Source organism: Dermacentor variabilis, chromosome 2, assembly GCF_050947875.1.
Source record: "Dermacentor variabilis isolate Ectoservices chromosome 2, ASM5094787v1, whole genome shotgun sequence".
NCBI classification, from domain to species: domain Eukaryota; kingdom Metazoa; phylum Arthropoda; class Arachnida; order Ixodida; family Ixodidae; genus Dermacentor; species Dermacentor variabilis.
In genome coordinates, this window is record NC_134569.1 from 14,511,358 (window position 1) to 14,528,919 (window position 17,562).

Below are 17,562 nucleotides of genomic sequence, written 5' to 3' on the forward strand. Positions count from 1 at the left end.
AACTGTATTCACTGCATGTGAGAATCCATATTTTGGGCCAATGCAGTACCTGGGGTAGCAGCTTTTTAGTTAGCTTTTTCCACAGCTCATTAGAGGGATCTTTTTGATTATGCCATCCAAACAACTCATATAAAGGTTTGTGTTTAGTATACCAGCAGTGAAATACTGAATGCAGCTGCAATTCTTTGTATACTAGTGAGATTAATTCCACTGCTCATGGTTCTGTAACGTGTTGTTCTTCAGTCACACATGGTGACAGTATTTGGCGTCACGAGTTCTAAGCTAATTTTCACATGGGCCTTTCGATGAAGTGAAATCTGCCTCTTCAACAGTCAGTTTAGTGGAAAGCCACCAGTGAACCAATAGCTCAAAGACCAATTCCTGCATGCTTTTCGCCAATTGGGTAGTGCATGGAAACTATGTGTGATACATCACTTCAGCTACACCAATAATCACACAGCTAAACCTGCCACATATAGTTAAGTCATTGATATAGGAAGGGGAAGATGATTCACGTATGTAACAGTTACTCATCCCTTGAAATGTGAATGACCCAAACCTTCGCGAGCATATCAGTCACAACCATCCAGCAGCACAAGTGGGAACACTTGTGCTATCACAAACGAAAACAAGTAGAATAGTACCACCGTCTCAGCTGGTTTGTCATGATTACCTCGCCTGCAAGTTTCTTGTTTATATTGGATAGGCTTCCTACTTCCTACAAATAGTGTGTATACATATTTGACCTGCACCACAAAGAGCTGATGTCACAAAAATATGTGTACACCTTAGTGTTATGTTGCTTTTCATGGTGTCTCAGTTTACTTAATACAGTTTTGAAGTTACAGATTGCTTCACATGTTTATAGCTAAAAACCACAGAAAACTACTTGCATTGTGACTGTGAGGTCACAACACGAGGATTTGTGTGGTATCCTTCCTGTTTATCAGTGTGTCCTTGCACTATAAATGTAAAACGTCGCACCTGCAAACCTGAGCATACACCCTTACATTTCAAACACTTTTTTGAATGCTCGGCAGTTATGCTTACAAGAACATTGTGACAGCAAATCTACACCACCTTAATTTAAGTGCGATGTAAAGGGTTGTTTGTGCATAGCCAAGCTGTTCTAGCATGCCTGCAGGGATACAGCATTGTCCAGTGGCACCGTATAGTTCAGGCGTAACAGTGAACTAGTAAACAAAGCGGCTGATAATACTAAGCTGACCCATATGTAGGAGCATTATATTATCTAACCCACACGCAAAGTTGCTTTCAGTGTACTGAATAACCACAGCTTTGATTTACCAAGTTATATTACTGCACACACACAGTGCTGAAACAAAGTCTGTACAATGGTGAGAAATGTGCCAAGGAATGAAAGATTACTTGTGATGTGTGGATTTGAATAGTAGATGTAAATGCATACCCAATTCACCAGTATGCATGTTTTCTTTTGGAACAATCTTACATTTGGCACAGAGGCTGAGCCACTACGGCCTCTTGACTGCAAATTTCTGTGCTCTCACAGTGCTAATGGGAGTATCGTTCATTTGGCTAACCGAATAGTGAATAGGTAATAGAGCACTACAATCTTTCAGTTTTACGCAGAACACCTTGTGCATTATTCACAAAACTGAACCTAAGGAACTATTCGCTGGTTTGTTATGGAAATAAAAAAGATGGCAATGAATGTTCCCTCGCTTTTGGTGTGGCCCTGTCTTCTGCCCTACGTGCCTTCATTTCATTGTCATGTGCATGTTAAAGCAGCGACTAAGTAAGACAGACAAACACAAAACTACTAACTACATCAACATTTTCACACCACAAGAGGTCACTGAACTCACTGCTAAGCTACACTTGATAATATCGGTTTGCTTTCGAATAAATACAGGCACTGTCCAGCTGTTTGTGTTATGCTATGCATTTTTCATTTTCCTAAAATATGGCTGTGTATGAGCTAGCAAGGTTGTTACTACATAAATACATAAACAACATGCAGCCCATGCCCAACTAACTCATATAACCTGAGTAGAGCTTATTTTTTATATGTAGAGCAATCAAAATAGAACACGCACGTATGATGCCGACAGTATCAAACAGTCTCAAGTCGAACATCCTTGTTTGGTGCCATGGGTGAGAGAGGGAGCATGCCTGTCAAGGTACTGCTTAATTTTGTGTGCTTTGGTAATGTTTGTACATTGTTGAAATGTTAAATTAGGTATGTTAAGTAGTAAGGTGGCAACATATTGGCCACCCAGGCTGGCAAGAAAGAATGCAATTGTTTGATTTCACTCAAAATAAGTTTTCTTATCAGCAATGTAAATTATATGCTTTCAAATAAATACTCCCCTTGGAAACATATCTCATGAGCATGCATATATCTGCATAAGGTCACCACTATACATACATATTGCTTTAAGCCATTCATAAGGAATTGTACACTCACTGCTTAACCTTCAATTCCTTGCTGCATGAAGTTAACCACTTACGCACAACTTTTTTTTTCACACGGTGAGAACTTGTCATCGCTGAGCACATCATTTAAGGAAAAGGCATTCCATGCATCCAACTGCCTTAAGCACTCACTTAAAATTGGCAGAGTGAAGAAAAAAAAAAGCACGAGCAAGCGTATCGGCAAGCTGTACTCGGAGCCTCACTCGCGTGCTCAGTGGTAAAAAGGTGCGTCTTGGCGACCTACGCAAATGCATTCCGCGACAGATGTGCGTGTGTTCCGTATTCTTGCAAGCTGTCACTAGCACTACAGAAACCGCGCCACCGCGCTTCCGGCGACACTATCAGTTTCGCGTGACGCAGAACGCAGCACGTTGGATAATTAGAGAGGTTTTGTTCAACCAGCCAAGGCAGCGCGCACTGAAAGTAATTATCCGAGAATACGTCGCGCGCTGCGACGTGATGCGATTGCAATACATCTGTAAACGGTGGCGCAGATCAGACGACTGTGCAATGTTTCGAAAAAGGATGACGGTGCCAATGCAACACATACGGCTGCAGAACAGAATGTGGCAGCCTAGAGTCGCATTTTCACCGGAACGCGTAAACTTGAAATCACATCTGCAAAAATATGCCAGTGTCGTCTGCTGTCAAAGGTCGTTGCCAACCTTGAACACCTTTGCTCCGCCGAACGGTTGCCAGCTGTCAACAGGCCGCGTCGCCCAATAGGAGTGCGCGTGCGTTCCGCTCGTGCGGATTGAGCGTGCATCGAATTTTGCGACACCTTCCGCCTTTTGGGCGTCCGCACGCGGGCGGACGAGGGCGGAACGGACGGGCGGAGCGACCATGTACGGGCCCTAAAAGCGCCCGCACAGCCCGTCGGACTGGTTCGGCGCCGATGACGGATGCGCGATGGGAGACTCGACTGGCCCACTGGCGATGACCGACGCGGAACTGCCGTCGTGTACTATGCGTACGCTCCCCTGCGGCCGCGGTTCCGCGTCTCCGCGAGCTGCCGGTGGTTTGCTCCCGTCATTCGTTCTTTCATATACGCTGCTGCACCAGCGAGCTTCCCCTTTCTGCAGCTTTCCCTGCGGCACTATTTGTGCTGCGTGTGCACTAGGCGTGTTCGCACGCAGAGCCGATGCGATGCTCCACAACTGCGTCCCATTGCCTCCGATCCCGGGCTTTCGCTTGTGCGACTTCTCAAAGCTCTTACAGGCATCTCTTGTAGGCGCAAGCTTCCGTGTTTTACTGGAACCGGGGCTGTGAACTGTGTGCGCGCTATTGTATTTCTAGTATCCGCGCGTATCTGAGGTACGTTGGTCACGCGTGTACGAACCACATTCTCGGCTAATTGATTCACTTTCCCTCGCGCCGCTTATGTGTAGGTTCTCCTAGAGTTATGGTTGTAACTGTAGTTGCATCTGTGAAGGAAAGGCGTTTCATAGCGATTCAACTGGCGACAGCAATCATGACCTGGCTCTAAATGGTGTATCGTGTTGGCAGGCGTTCAGGTGTGCACGGGCCCGACGGTCGGAGGTATTCGGTTGTTTCATGAGGTTTATTTTCCTTAGTTATCATTTATTTTTGTGAAATTGTGTTTTGGTAAGTGACAGTGTTCAACAGTGCGGCGGCTTGCGGAGCGAAATATCATTCGCGAAGGACTTGGATCCTCACTGTTCCAACCGCCTCAATTCTATTCCTCGTCGCAGACGCCGACAAAGGGTTGCGCCCTGCGTGTGGCCGGCGCTCCTGCGACGACGCACGATGCGGCGGCGGCTGTTCTGCCGACGACCCTAACTGCAGCAACGGGAACCGGAACTCGATAACGCCCCTCGCCGTAAAATTACATCGCCGCGCCTCTCTCTGCTCCGGCTTGTTGCGTACGCGGCATCCTCGCACGGCGTGAGACCGATATCCCGGCGCAGCCTGTATACGGCAACGCGATCGAGGCGACCGGCAGACTCGCCGTTCCGCGGCCCTTGTCTTCTTTCTTTTGTCACGTGTACGATTCTGCCATCCTCGGCTCTAACGGGTGCCGCACGCACGCGCGCGCCGCGGGACTGACCCGTGGCGGCCTTGCTTGCCGATCGGCCGTGTGAGCCGCTGTTGGCAGCCGGCCGGCCACGAAATTGCCAGCCGCCGTTGTGTGTTCCCGCCCTCGACGCCGATCGGGCTCTCTGTTGCGAGAGCACTTGCTTGCGTGCCCTAACTCAGTGTTGGGGCTCGGAGACAATCATCGCGGGCCGCTTACCTCACCAAAATCGGCGGTTTACCTTAGCACCCTGCCCGTTTCCATATCTCTTCTCGAGAAGAGAGAGAGAATGCATATTTATCGAGCAGTTCAGTATATGAGGTAGATCCATATTCCAAGTAAGCCATGAGGGAGAAAAAGAATGTGGAGAGAGCGGTATTGAACTCACCTTTAGATGCGTAAGGCAGCGTCACCACGTGCTTGAAAAAGTAACTGTCTGCTCGTATACTTCTCGTTGTAAAATCCCCTTTTCTTTGCCTATATAAAAGCACCGAGATGCAAGTGTAACATCGTGCGACGTATAGGTTGGCGCATGTACGTTTGCGGATTTCCAAGTCAACTAACGACACTCAAAACGCGCTTCAATGATACTTTTCGTCAAATGTGACGACACAGCAATTCTAGAACAACTTATAAACTATCAATTTTTGTGAAAGCTGACTGCAAGAATATGATGAACTCACTTGCGTACGATTGCGAAAGCGTGCACCCGGCTTTACATGTTGGATAAATATTTTACGTAATCGCTTCCGACTCAATATTGAAAAGGACTTAAGGCTGGCATTTCATGACGCCGATGCCACCGATGTCTAAGGGTTCATGTTCTTCACGTCGCGCAGCACAGACATAAGCAGTCAATGAATTGATAAAGAGTGATGAGGTATTATATGGGTCTCATCACGGTTGACAATGGTTCGACGCGGTTGGATAAGGTGCTAAAGAGCGATAAGGACTTATAATGGTCGGAGTAATTCTGATAAGGTTAATGAGCACCGATAAGGGTTGATAAGGGTCGGATCGATTGTGATAAGGTAGACACCGACCGATAATTGTTCATAAGGCTCTTATCGAGTCCGATAAGGGTTGATGAGGGTCGGATCGATTGTGATAAGGTAGACACCGACCGATAATTGTTCATAAGGCTCTTATCGAGTCCGATAAGGGTTGATGAGGGTCGGATCTAGTCGGATAATGTTGATAACGACTGATAAGGGTTGATAAGGGTTTATACTGGTCGGTCAAGTTTCATAACATTGATATTACTGGGCTGCATGGAAATGAGCGAGTGGCGCAATGCTTACGCATATTTTGACAAATCTCAGTAGATACAAAGAGTTTGATCTTGGTTTTGATCTTGAGTTTCTGCGTGAATTTTTTGTCGTCGCTCTTCGTCGCTGTCGAGAGGGCGCCATTGTTCAGCGCGCTTGTGTCTATATAGTTGTGTGTATAGCATGGCGGTATGCGGGTACACGCAGGCGGTGCATTCTCTTGCAGCTGCTCCCTCCCTCTCTCTTCAGTCCGCGGCGTGCATTATGTGGTCCATTGAGACTCGTCGCGCGGCCTTCCATTGTCTACGAGACCACCGCATAGATCAGCGCTCGGGCGGTTCCGCCGTTACATGCTTCCATTTGTGAGCGGGTATGTATTCGCGCGAGACTCGTTTCGCCATTGCGTTCGCCCCCTTCGGTGTGGTTATTCCGTCTCTCCCGCAGCGCCGCTGCGATTGCAGTGCAGTCGCTCCCGTTATCACGTAGCCGTCGCATGTGGCCGCTAGAGGGCCTGAAAGTGGCTCTGAGGACAGGAGATGCTCGCGGTTTGACAGTGTAGGCGATATTTTCCGCTGCCAAATGCAGGCCAACGAAGCTCGCAAAGTGCTAGGAGGCAAGCTCAGGAAGCACTAAGCTTTAAAAGCTGGCCACAGGGACGTTAACAGAGTACTGACATAATTTTTTTTCCAGGTGGTAGGCATTGCCGCAGACCTTCTCGCACGTAAAATGATCGCATTTTATCAATGATGAACGTTGAGAAACACTTGTATTTTAATTCGATACTAGAGTGGTCAGCATGCTGCGCGCGTTTCTTCAGGTTGCGCTTGCGTGTCGAAGCTGCAGTGGTCACCGGAACGGAGCGAGCCGGTCTACCGTGACGTCATGACGCCTTCTGGACTGGCTACCGAAACTTTGTAGAAGCACGTATCATAGTGAATTATGTAGGGCTCTTTGTCGATTGCAGTACTCTTTTCTAAGGTTTAATTAGAGGGTTTTGATCTTGATCTAACTTTTAAACAATGACAGGTAAAAAATATCGTGTTACTGTTCCTTCAATACACATCAGAGATGAGTGAGAGGAGGCCGCGAATAATTGATGGAGAAGGATGACGTAATGCCTGTGAGGATGAAAAGGAAATACCTGTCGCGCTCGTTCCCTCCACCCATGTAGGCTATCTGTCGCCGCTCCGATACACACAGAAAGCGTTCGGATATATATATATATATATATATATATATATATATATATATATACACACGCGGGATTACCTTAAATTACTGCTCAAGGGGCGCTGCTTTTTGTATGTCCAGACAGAAAAGCATGTGAACGCCCGTCTCAGTTGCAAGTCAGTCGCAGGGATTGCGGTATCAGCCCGAGTGCCCAACTCTTACCCTGCACAACACTTGGGAAAGCAGGGGGAAGGTGAGAGATGGAAAATCCAGACGATGAGCAAAACGAGAACAAGGTGGAAGCGGGAGCCAACGTTTCGAAAAGTGCAAAAAAGATAAATCCACTTGTCAAAACGTCGGCTCCCGCTTTCACCTTGTTCTCGTTTTGCTCATTGTCCTGCAAAACACTTGTATTATTAGAGTGCCGAAGTGGTACACTGACGAGGAACTGTTGGACTACCTAAAACCACATGGGGTTTATCATGCAAGGGGAGTCACACGATGCGTCCAAATTTCTGAGTCCGAATGGGAGTCCAGGCGAACCAACACCGTGGTTCTCACCTTCGCTCCAAACACGGACCGTCCGAAGATCAACTTGGGCTTCACACGACATGAGACAATTGACTACGTTGAGACAGCACCTCGATGCTGCAAGTGTCAGCGCTATAGACATGTGACCAAGTACTGCCCTGGTGACTAACGATGTAAGAGAGGCGGAGGATCGCATGATTTCAAAACATGCACGCGCAGTGAGAACTTTCTGCAAATCGTAGCGGTGCCCACCCAGCTATAGTTATAGCAAGTGTCCTACGCGGGAAGTGGCAATAAAGCGAGAAAAAAAAACACTTATCGTGGGGCCAAAGGCAAAGGATGAGAATAATAAAACATCGCAGGAAGCTCAAAGAGAGATACTGAATTCCCAAGCCTGAAGCCTACATCAGAAACCCAAGGCACAGTGGTGACATCGCACAGCGGACCGGCTACACTCTAAGAAGAATTCCGGGGAAAACGGGGGTAACTGGGCAGTTCGTCCTAAAAAGGGCGCTTTCGTCCCTCAAGGGAGTAACTGCATGGATGTGCGTGTCGTGTGCAAATTTTGGAGATGAAGTGTTTAGTCCCTGGTCAGAAAGAGAGCAACGGGAGGACGAACGGCAACAGTTACTCCCCATGCGCTCCGCTGTTTTCGTCCGTGTCGTGGAGTGATGCGGCAAAAACTGTATTGTCTATAAATCGTGAATAGTTCGAAGTTAGTGCGCTGTCTATTGAACTACATGCAAAGCAGCACTTTGCCTCTTCGTGAGAAAATTGCGTGAAATTTAAAGTTGGAATGTGAAGAGTCATGCCCTTCGTGGGCACACCATAAGTGAGCGATACACATTAAACGCGCAAGTCATTGATAGACTGCGAGATTGTGCTGGTCAATAGTACCTAAGTTCATTCCGTTCCAAGGAGATTACGAACTTAACTGAAGTGGTGTGTAGCTCAAACGGGACACACTTAGCGACAGAGCAATTGTCTGTCTCTGTCGTCTTAGGTGCCCCGTTTGAGCTCGCATATACACGTTTACATCGCGTAGTGCTTAAGTTTAAAGCACTCTAAGAATACTCGGGCAGATTTTTTTTCGCACTCGCTTATGATTGCAGGTACACTCAACGTTACACTCTCCCCGCACAGCATACACAAAATGCCGAGTCGCTTTTACATTGCCGCACCTGCATGCCAATGCCGCACCTGCATGCCAATGCTTAACTTGTCTCAATTTCCAACCTCGACAAGCAATCTGCCGTGGCGCAGTGGGTAGAGTAGCTGACTTGTGGGCGCGAGGACGTGAGTTCGAATCCTCCTTTCGGGCACCTTTTTTTTTCTTTTTTTTTCAGCTCAGTAATCTTTTTTATTAATGTATAAATGCCTAATTTTATTAATTCCACCTTTGCGGAGCATCGGAAATAATGACCGTTACTCCCTTGAGGAGCATCGGAAAAGAGCAACTGTTAGTCCTCGGAAGAGTAACTGCACGGGGAGTAACAGTTCATCCCCTCGCACTTACCCCCTAAAGGGAGGAATGGTTGTGGCAGATCAGTTGCTCCCCTAAAGGAGTAACCTCAATACCCCATTTCCTCCTTTACTTCTTAGAGTGTAGAGCTGTCAAATCATTGAACGGAGGCCCTGCATACGAGAAGACTGCTGATGTGTCTGCACTGCAGCGACCCCATTCGCGTTGCTGTGAAACAACACCACAGGAGGACTGTAAACAGGTGCTACGTGCTCTCTCCAGAGCCCTGCAATGGCACATAGAGAAGATGCCGGCGAGCTCCAGGAAGGACACGCTAGTAGTCCTGGCTCTTGAGTCGTTCATTCTTGGTCGCGGTCAGGACAAAATGTTCACCGTCTCGTCCAAAGGGGTCGCTTATTATGCAACGGAACTGTGCGTGTCTTGCGTGTGATTTACCTGAACTGTCGTTTTTCTTAATAATAATATTTGCGGTTTTACGTGCCAAAACCACTTTCTGATTATGAGGCACGCCGTAGTGGAGGACTCCGGAAATTTTGACCACCTGGGGTTCTTTAGCGTGCACCTAAATTTAAGCACACGGGTGTCGTTTTTCTTAAGCAACATGCCTGTGCCAATATTGGTCCTGTCCGAGGCTGTTCTTCCAAGTTCCAGATCAATTGCTGGTCGTGTCGCACATGGAAACCAAAGTATGCCGAACGGACGCGCCATGCCATATGTCAGACGTGCAATACCACATTTCGTCCTACCAGTTCAAGACCTTTGAAGCGATGCTTTACGGGTCACTGCTGTGCAAGTGTGGTTGGGAAACCGAAGCCTCAGCGTGGCGTCTGTATATGTGAGCTCTCGTTAGAAGGTCTCGATGGGAGAAACCACAAGACACCTCTGCAGCCGCTGCCGTGCTCTGAGGATTATATGCGGGAACTTTAACGCGTACGATACTCTCTGGGATGACAAGGTGATTGATGTTCGTAGGAAACAAATTGTCAGTGCTTTAGATACTGAGGGACTGTGTGTGGCGAATAACAGACAACCAACGTTTTTCCGACCACCGGCCTCTTACAGTGTCATTGATCAGACAGTACACTCAGCGGACATTCTCGCATCGTCAACGAAGAATAAAGATAGAATGGGCAGCGACAATTCTCCTGTCTTTGTTAACATTGCTGACTATAGAACCAACGGCCGAAGATCCTATCCTTTTACACATTGGGATACGTACAGGGACGGCCTAAGCGAATCATCTGGAGACCTGTTCCCGGATGCGTTTTACAATTGCTAGTAGGTACAACGGGGCGTGGCGCTTTTTACGGCGCTCGACGTTTCTGCGCAGGCGCGAGTAAGAGCGGGCGCGCGAGACAAAATCTGGGGGTTTTTGCTCCTTGAATATATGACTCAGCCTAGGCACTATGGAGGAGGCTTCTTAGCGAGCGTTGTATTCGTTTGTCCCCTAGACATGCCGGCATTGCGGAGTGCGGCCGAGTTTAGGCTCCGCCGCTGGCTGCCCGCGCAGTGAGGCAGTGGGCGCGGACGCCGCTTGGTGATCGCTGTGTCTGAAGGGGCAATGTTCTGAATGGCGTTGTATAAGTCGCGGGTCGCTTTTTTCGTCGCGATGATAGATCGGATTTTGTACAAGCACTGCTCCAGGAGGACACATGTTACCGGCCAACGGAGACCTCAGGAGAGCACCTGAGGTTATATTAAAGCAGGCGGCGCAGGATCTCCGGGTCACCCAAGCGGTAGCGGGGGCATCAAAGCTGGAAGCAGGGCGGCCGTGGATACGCTACGTAGCAAAAGATTAACTACCGCTGAGCTGACGCGACCCGACAACTTCCCCGCTCCGGACTTAGAGCTGAAAAATCTATGCGCTGCCTGTAGGAGAGCCGAACGTAAGCTGATGAGGATGAAGGGCTACCCACCAATGAAGACTGTATACCGTAACAGAATTAATGCAGTGATTCTCCGTTACACAAGGAAACTGAGAAGAGATCAATGGGCAGCATTTTGTGCAATCCTCTCGGTCTTCACGCCACTATAAGGATATGGTAGGTCGTTCATAACCGTGCTGGAAAGGTTCGACCAATTCAGCTATTTGAAGCCCTAGCATCGAAGCATTGAAGCCCTAGCATTGAAGTTAGGCAAATCGCTCGCTTGTCTTGCGAATTCCTTTGCTCAAGTATACTCTTCCGGCAGGTCAGCAGGCACAACCAACCTGCCTCGATCCGCCGCTATCGTCGTCTCTGATGGATGCTCCTTTCACACTGAGAGAGTCGGAATTAGCTATGAGCAGCCTCCGACGTCGCTGTGCTGTGGGACTTGACCTTATCAGCAATCAGATTCTTACTAACATACCGGTTGAGATACGATGTGATCAGCTGAAACTTCTTAACGAAGTGTGGGCCAGAGGAGATACCCCACATTTATGGAAGGTAGTATTGGTGGTACCACTTCTCAAGCTATAGACAAAATCCGGCGCTCTGGCCTCATACAGACCGGTATCGCTGACCTTCTGTGCGGCGAAGCTAACAGCGAAGATGGCGTGCACAAGACTCAGTACGTAGAGCAGAGTCGGAAACTTCCGTCGTGCATGACTGGGTTTCGGCAGCGCCTAAGTGCTCACGACCAGGTGCTGGACCTGCTAAGTCACATAGAACATTACAATACAGACGGCCTGCCGACCCTTGCTGTTTTTATGAATATCTCCGAAGCTTATGACTACGTTTCTCAAACAGCCATCATCAGCTATAGGCGTCACGGTTCTACAGGCGTCACGGATCATCTCCTGCACTTCATACATACATTTCTCAGTTATCGCCGCATCAGAGTACTTCTTGGCGACACTTTGAGCCATGAAATTGGTATATTTCGTGGCGTATAACAACATCTCCCTTATTATTTAATATCGCCATGGCGACACTCCCAAGACTACTAAACCATCGAACACCCGTATGCCGATAATATCTGCATATGGGTCTCCGGCTACCAGAATCGTCGCCTCGCATGAATAGCCCAGGGAGCAGTAAATGCCATTCGGAGACACTTGACAGCGCTTGGCTTATCCCTATCACCAGAGAAATCATTATTCATACTATTTCCTGGAATTAAAAGAAAATCTACATGCTTGAAGCCGTATCTTAACGGGTACCAGATTCGACAAGTCACCAACGTCCGATTTCTTGGTATTACCTTGGGCCACAAGCTACTCTGGCCTCGCGCTGTTGAACACGTTGTGGTGTCATCATCACAGAGGCTTCATGTGCTCAAGCGAATCGCTGGCATACGCTGGGACAACCACCCGAAGTCGATGCTTCGCTTTGGTTACAAGTCGGATCCTATGCCAGCTACCTCTGATGTGACCCTCAGATAGCCGATACGAACGCTTAGAAACCATACAGAGAAAAGGTCTTTGGCTGCGCTTGGGAGTCCCTAAGCCGGCATCGAACAAAAAATGTGCTCTACGAAGTTGAGTCACGCCCTCTGCGACTTCAGGCTTCCCAGTGTTAGAGTTGGGGCCGGGCATGTGAAAAGGGGTAGCTTTCTCATGCCTTCGTCCGACTCATCCGAGCTATAAGGACGTTATTGATGGAAGGAACTTGTTCTCATCGAGAACGAGGAGTACGGTATTTATTTACAATATCTACATGAAGGGTGGAGAACGTTACTTTTCATATCTAGCATGGCTGAAACAAAGCACACCGACGAGCCAAAAACGTCTGCTTAAACCCCCTTTGTCCTCCCTAGATCCCTAGGCCAGGGAAAACGCCTGTTCAACCTTCGTCCAATCGGAGTGTCCAAGTCGTCAAAGTCGCCTTTGAGGGCGAGAGTTCACACACTCACTCCCACACTTTTGTGTCACTGAACACACCAAAAGGAGTGGGGCGACGTAGAAAGGGGTTGTCACGCTTGACTCAAGCTGGCACGTCTTGGTTCCTGAGCTGACTCCGCAGTTAGCTGCCGCGTCTGTCAAACAACTGTTATGATTACCAGAGTCCGGGGGGGAACGCCGTAGAACGGCCTTTTCCAGGAGTTCTCTTGTTCCAATTGGTCCGTGAAGGCGACAGCGAACGAACTAACAATACTCGGCCCGCCAAACGTGTCTCCCCTTGCGGTGCCGGTAGTCTGTGCGAGGGAGACTCATTGTTGGCTTCACGACGCGATTCGTTGTAGCGGGTTACGAGAGGCTATAGAAGGTCACTACCCCCGCTGGCCGATCGTAACACCAGATTCTCATGACTCAGCTACTACGTTTGAGTGAGTCCTCGCCTGGCAAAGCCATCTTGAAACGTGTAGGTAAAGCCCCTCCATACACGTTTCCGCCGACCAGGTTAAGTACCGCCAACCTGCCCACCTCCTCCACGTTCCTCTCCCACTCACCCCCTTAGCTTCCGGCGTCAAGCGGAACTTACGTAGCTGCAGCTTCCTGTTCCGAGTGGAAGTGACACTTTGTTTTTTAGCGTTGTTTACTTTCCCGCCGCTGGAGAGGCTTTAATTGCACGAGCTGCGGTTGAAACTGAATGCGATTCCAAGAACCACAGCCTACTGTAACCAGCGATCTGCTCGTGTTCGCTGCTTCGCGTCAACCTCCGACGGGTTGTGGCACGAGCGACAACGTACCGTGGAATGTAGTGCCTGGGCGCTTGGAGACCACTGCCGTTTTTCGTGCATTTGGACAACGGCGACCGCGAACTATACTTCAGCGGAATACAACAGCTTGTCCCCTTTGCATTTTTCTTATGGTGACTGCCACAGCTCTGCTAAGCACGCGCGGGCGTCTCACCATCGTCCACAGCCATCGTCTAACAGAAGTCAAAGCGGAAATTCCCGCAGCGCAACTCCAGGAAGCGGAAACGCCGGAACCGGAAATGCCGGAACCGGATTTGGTGTGAGGGTAAAAGGCGGCGCACAACAAAGGTTGTCGCTACTTAAGAAAGCGGCGGTGGCGCGTAGATGCAGGGGCTTTACGTGTAGGTAGCAGGCCGCGCCCACATTTTTATGCAGCATTGAACATACTTCGAGTCATAATATTACGCTGCTCGAGACAGAGGGAAAAGGCCACCCTGGACATCTGAGGATATCACATGCAACTTAACTGTACCACGACTGCAGTCAAAGAGCTGCATTCCAGCTGCAGAAGCCAAGTCACTAATTCTGGAACATTTGAACACGACTTACCCGAATCACCTCCAAGTGTTGTAAGAGTTGTCGGACGATCTCGCCGCTGCCACCAGTTGTATGAGTTGAGGTCGTAGGGAGGAACTTGGGAGGAACTAGGCGAACAGGGTTTATTTACATATTTTTGCATTAGGACAAGATATACATTCGACAGTCTAGCGTGGCTCCCAAATGGAGCACGCAAGACGATGCATACAGCATACGAGCACGAAGCTCCAAACACGCATCAAAGAGCACGACCACGATCACGAGCACACCCTAGCAGCGACAAACAGCTGCTTATAAACACTCCGTGCTCCTTAGATCCCTAGGTGAGGGAAACGTTCGACCAGTCATCGTAGCCGAGCCGCCTTTGAGCGGGAGGACTTACACACACACACGTACGCACTGGTTTCACTGCCCCCACCGAGGTAAGACGGGCTTTGCAGAACTCGGGGCTTACGTCTTGACCAAAGGAGGCGGCTCTTATTCCCCAAGCTGACCCCCGCAACGTGGCCGCCGGTTCTCTATTGTCTTGCGTCCTGAAAGGCACGTGGGACGTTGCCGCCAGATACATTCCCTCGGGAACTCCCTCGCTAACGGCAGACCAGATCGGCGGTGGCGTGTTCCGTAAAAAACCCTGGTTCGTCGAACTCATCTCGGCAATCCCGCGACGAAGAGTCGCGGACTCGGCCTATTGTCCTCCGCACACAGTAGACTTAGTGGTACCGTTTGGCTAGAGAATGACGGTGGCTTCCCAGAAAACGCCAACCCTGCTGCTGCAGCTGGCTGAGAAACTTTGCATGTTGGCCCCTCGGCAGGCCATTCCTAACAGTGTACACAGATGGCTCTGTCGAAGTAGACGAAGATCTCTGCGCAGCTGCATTCTATATTCCCTCTCTGAGACATACGTGGTCTGGCCGTCTGGACTGTATTGCTTCGTCGACAACTGTAGAAGGCGTGGCAATAGCTGCTGCTCTGCGCAAACTAAACACATTGCCTCTACAGAATGTGGTCGTCCTTACGGACTCAAAGGCCGCGTTGCAACAACAATACCTTGGTCTACCTGTCATTAAGTTCCCGCTCAAATCACTAGCTCTCCTGAAAGAACTCGGCAACGAAAGCTTCACAGTAAAGTTTCAGTGGATTCCCTCCCACATTCGCATTGCTGGCAACGAAAAAGCTGATATTCTTGCATACGCAGCGCTCCATCACACTCCCAAAAGGGTCAAAGTCAAGTTAAGAGATCTGGCATGCGAAATCACATTGGGTCACTTTGTTTTCCACCACATATGCCATGCGTAACCAAGAGATTTCGTCGAGAGAAAGCCTCACTTCTATATAGAATAAGGGTAGGATCTGTTAGTACACCAGCATGGTTATTTAGGACAGGGCTTATCAATTCTCCGAACTGCACGACATGCGACGAGACAGGAAACATTGAAAACTTTCTGTGGTCGTGCCCGAAATTCCAAGATGAAAGAAGGAACGCTCTCCTGGAAAACTGCAACAAAAGGACTTTTCGCATACGTGCCTGCAACACCTTGTATTTTCCGAAGGACCAGTTATAGGCAGCAAAAAAACTTCGTCTGCTTAGCGCTTTCTTAAGAGAGACTGGTCTGATGGACATGTGGTCAAACACCACAGTGATTCTATAAGGCACGCTGGGGCGGAGCAATTGCCAGCCTTGATCGCCTGGCTAAACGCGCCTGTTGCTACAACTCGCCACCACCACCACCACGCGGGATTACACTGCCGCGAAGTTTGCAAAAAGCTCGCCCATATTCAGCATGCTGTTTACCTTGCACAGAGGCTTAAAAATGCGGCGCACGCTGTTTGCCTCTCTTCGAACGTTCTCGTTTCGAGCCGCGCTGCTCTCTCGAGCGTTCAATGCGCTTCCGGAAGCCTCGAGATGAAACGGGCGTGAAATCGGAGCCTGACGGGAAACGCGGGCCGGGGCAGGTGGGCTGGGTGCATGGAAACGGATACGCGCAGAGAGCGCCGCGCGTGTTTGCTCCAGGCTGGCACCTTTTGCTCTCGTTCGCGGTTTGGTCACATGGTTTGGTGTTCTCTGCGCGCTGTCGGCTTCGCCTGCGCGTCCATTGCGTACACACACTGCGTCGGAATTCCGCGCCTCGGTCTCGCGAAGCTGTATGAAATACGCGAGGCGTTCTCTCCGAGAAGAGCGCAGAGCGGGGAACGGAAGGAAAACGTGTGCAGAAAAAGATCGTCGATGATTCTTTATGTAAACGGATATCCGAACGTTTCTAGAAAGCTGGTCGCCTTATTAAAGGTATGAATGCTTGGTGGCGTATGTTTGTGACAGCGAGGATATTTAGGTAGTGTGTGTTGTTTCATTGTGTAATTCCTTAGAGAACAGAGCCGTTAACTAGAGAGGGAGAAAGAGAGAGGAATGGCAGGGAGGTTTACCAGAAGCAGATCTCCGGTTTGCTACCCTGCACGTTGGTTAAGGGGAGAGAGGATTTGAAAGAAGGGAGGGGAGAGAGGGAGACAAAAACAACAAGTATACTAAAGTATCGCATCTGTAGCGGCTGCATTGTATAGGTACCTATGCACACTCGCAAGCCGATTCATGTTTGCATCGGCGGCTTTTGTATCTGCGGTGAGAGTCCGAATACAAATGAAAAGATAAGAACGGTACTTTGTTTGTCGTCTCGTCGTTTCGCGCTGCCGTGGCTCATGTCAGTGCGCACTCGCAGTGCGATTCGCCTTCCTCTACCCCCCCCCCCTTCATTTATTTCGTTTTTTTTTTTACGTTCTTCCTTCTTCTTCTTTTTTTTTTTTTTTTTTTTTTTTTTTACTGTACCACGTTCGTGAGCGTGAACGCGAGAGAGTGCGCCCGCTCCGGAAGCGATGTACGTACATACGTGCCGCGTAGGACAAACGTGGAAAGAGCGCACACAAATCATAAGCCCACGGTGCGGGAGTTGGCTGCTCGCTGTACACTACGCTTCTGCTTCCCGACTCGCGCCCGAACTGTGCGGCGCAGCGCATCCATAGAGCAGGCGTCGTCGTGGAGGACCCCCACGCACGTGCTGCTGCTGCCGCGCGGTGGGCGACCTTTTCGTCCCTTTCCTCTTCCTTGGCCCGCTCGCGGCGGAGCGCATCATCGCCAGAAACTACGAGTGTGGGCCTAACGCAATGCCTGCCGGCGTCAGCGCGTGCCGCTAACGGGACGTGCTACGTCAGCGGCCTCGAGGCGCCGCCACACTTCCTCGTGCGCGCCGGTGTACGCATGCTCACGCGGCAAATTCCCCCTCTCCCTCCCTCTCTGTCGAGTTGGCGGCCGAGCACGGTGTACGAACAGCGCATTCTTACACCGTGGCCACGGGTGAGTCAGCCGTCTGCGTACGCACGCCGGCGAGTTCAGAAGCGCCGCTGCACACGGCCGCCCCGAGGCGCCGGTTATAGGCTTCGTCGAGGCGTGTAATGTGCCGCCTCCTTCCGAT

At 49.6% G+C, this 17,562-nt stretch overlaps 1 protein-coding gene across 3 annotated transcripts in view; it reads left to right on the forward strand.

Moving 5' to 3' along the window:
• LOC142571392 (putative polypeptide N-acetylgalactosaminyltransferase 9) overlaps positions 1 to 17,562 on the forward strand; it is a 305,969-nt gene that overhangs the window by 61,611 nt on the left and 226,796 nt on the right. The window contains exon 2 of one of the 3 annotated variants that reach the window (XM_075679701.1): positions 5,987 to 6,130. The exons of the other annotated variants lie outside the window; for them this stretch is intronic. The gene's annotated coding sequence lies outside the window, so the exon portion shown is untranslated. The remainder of the gene's footprint in view (positions 1 to 5,986; positions 6,131 to 17,562) is intronic. 3 annotated transcript variants of the gene reach the window in all.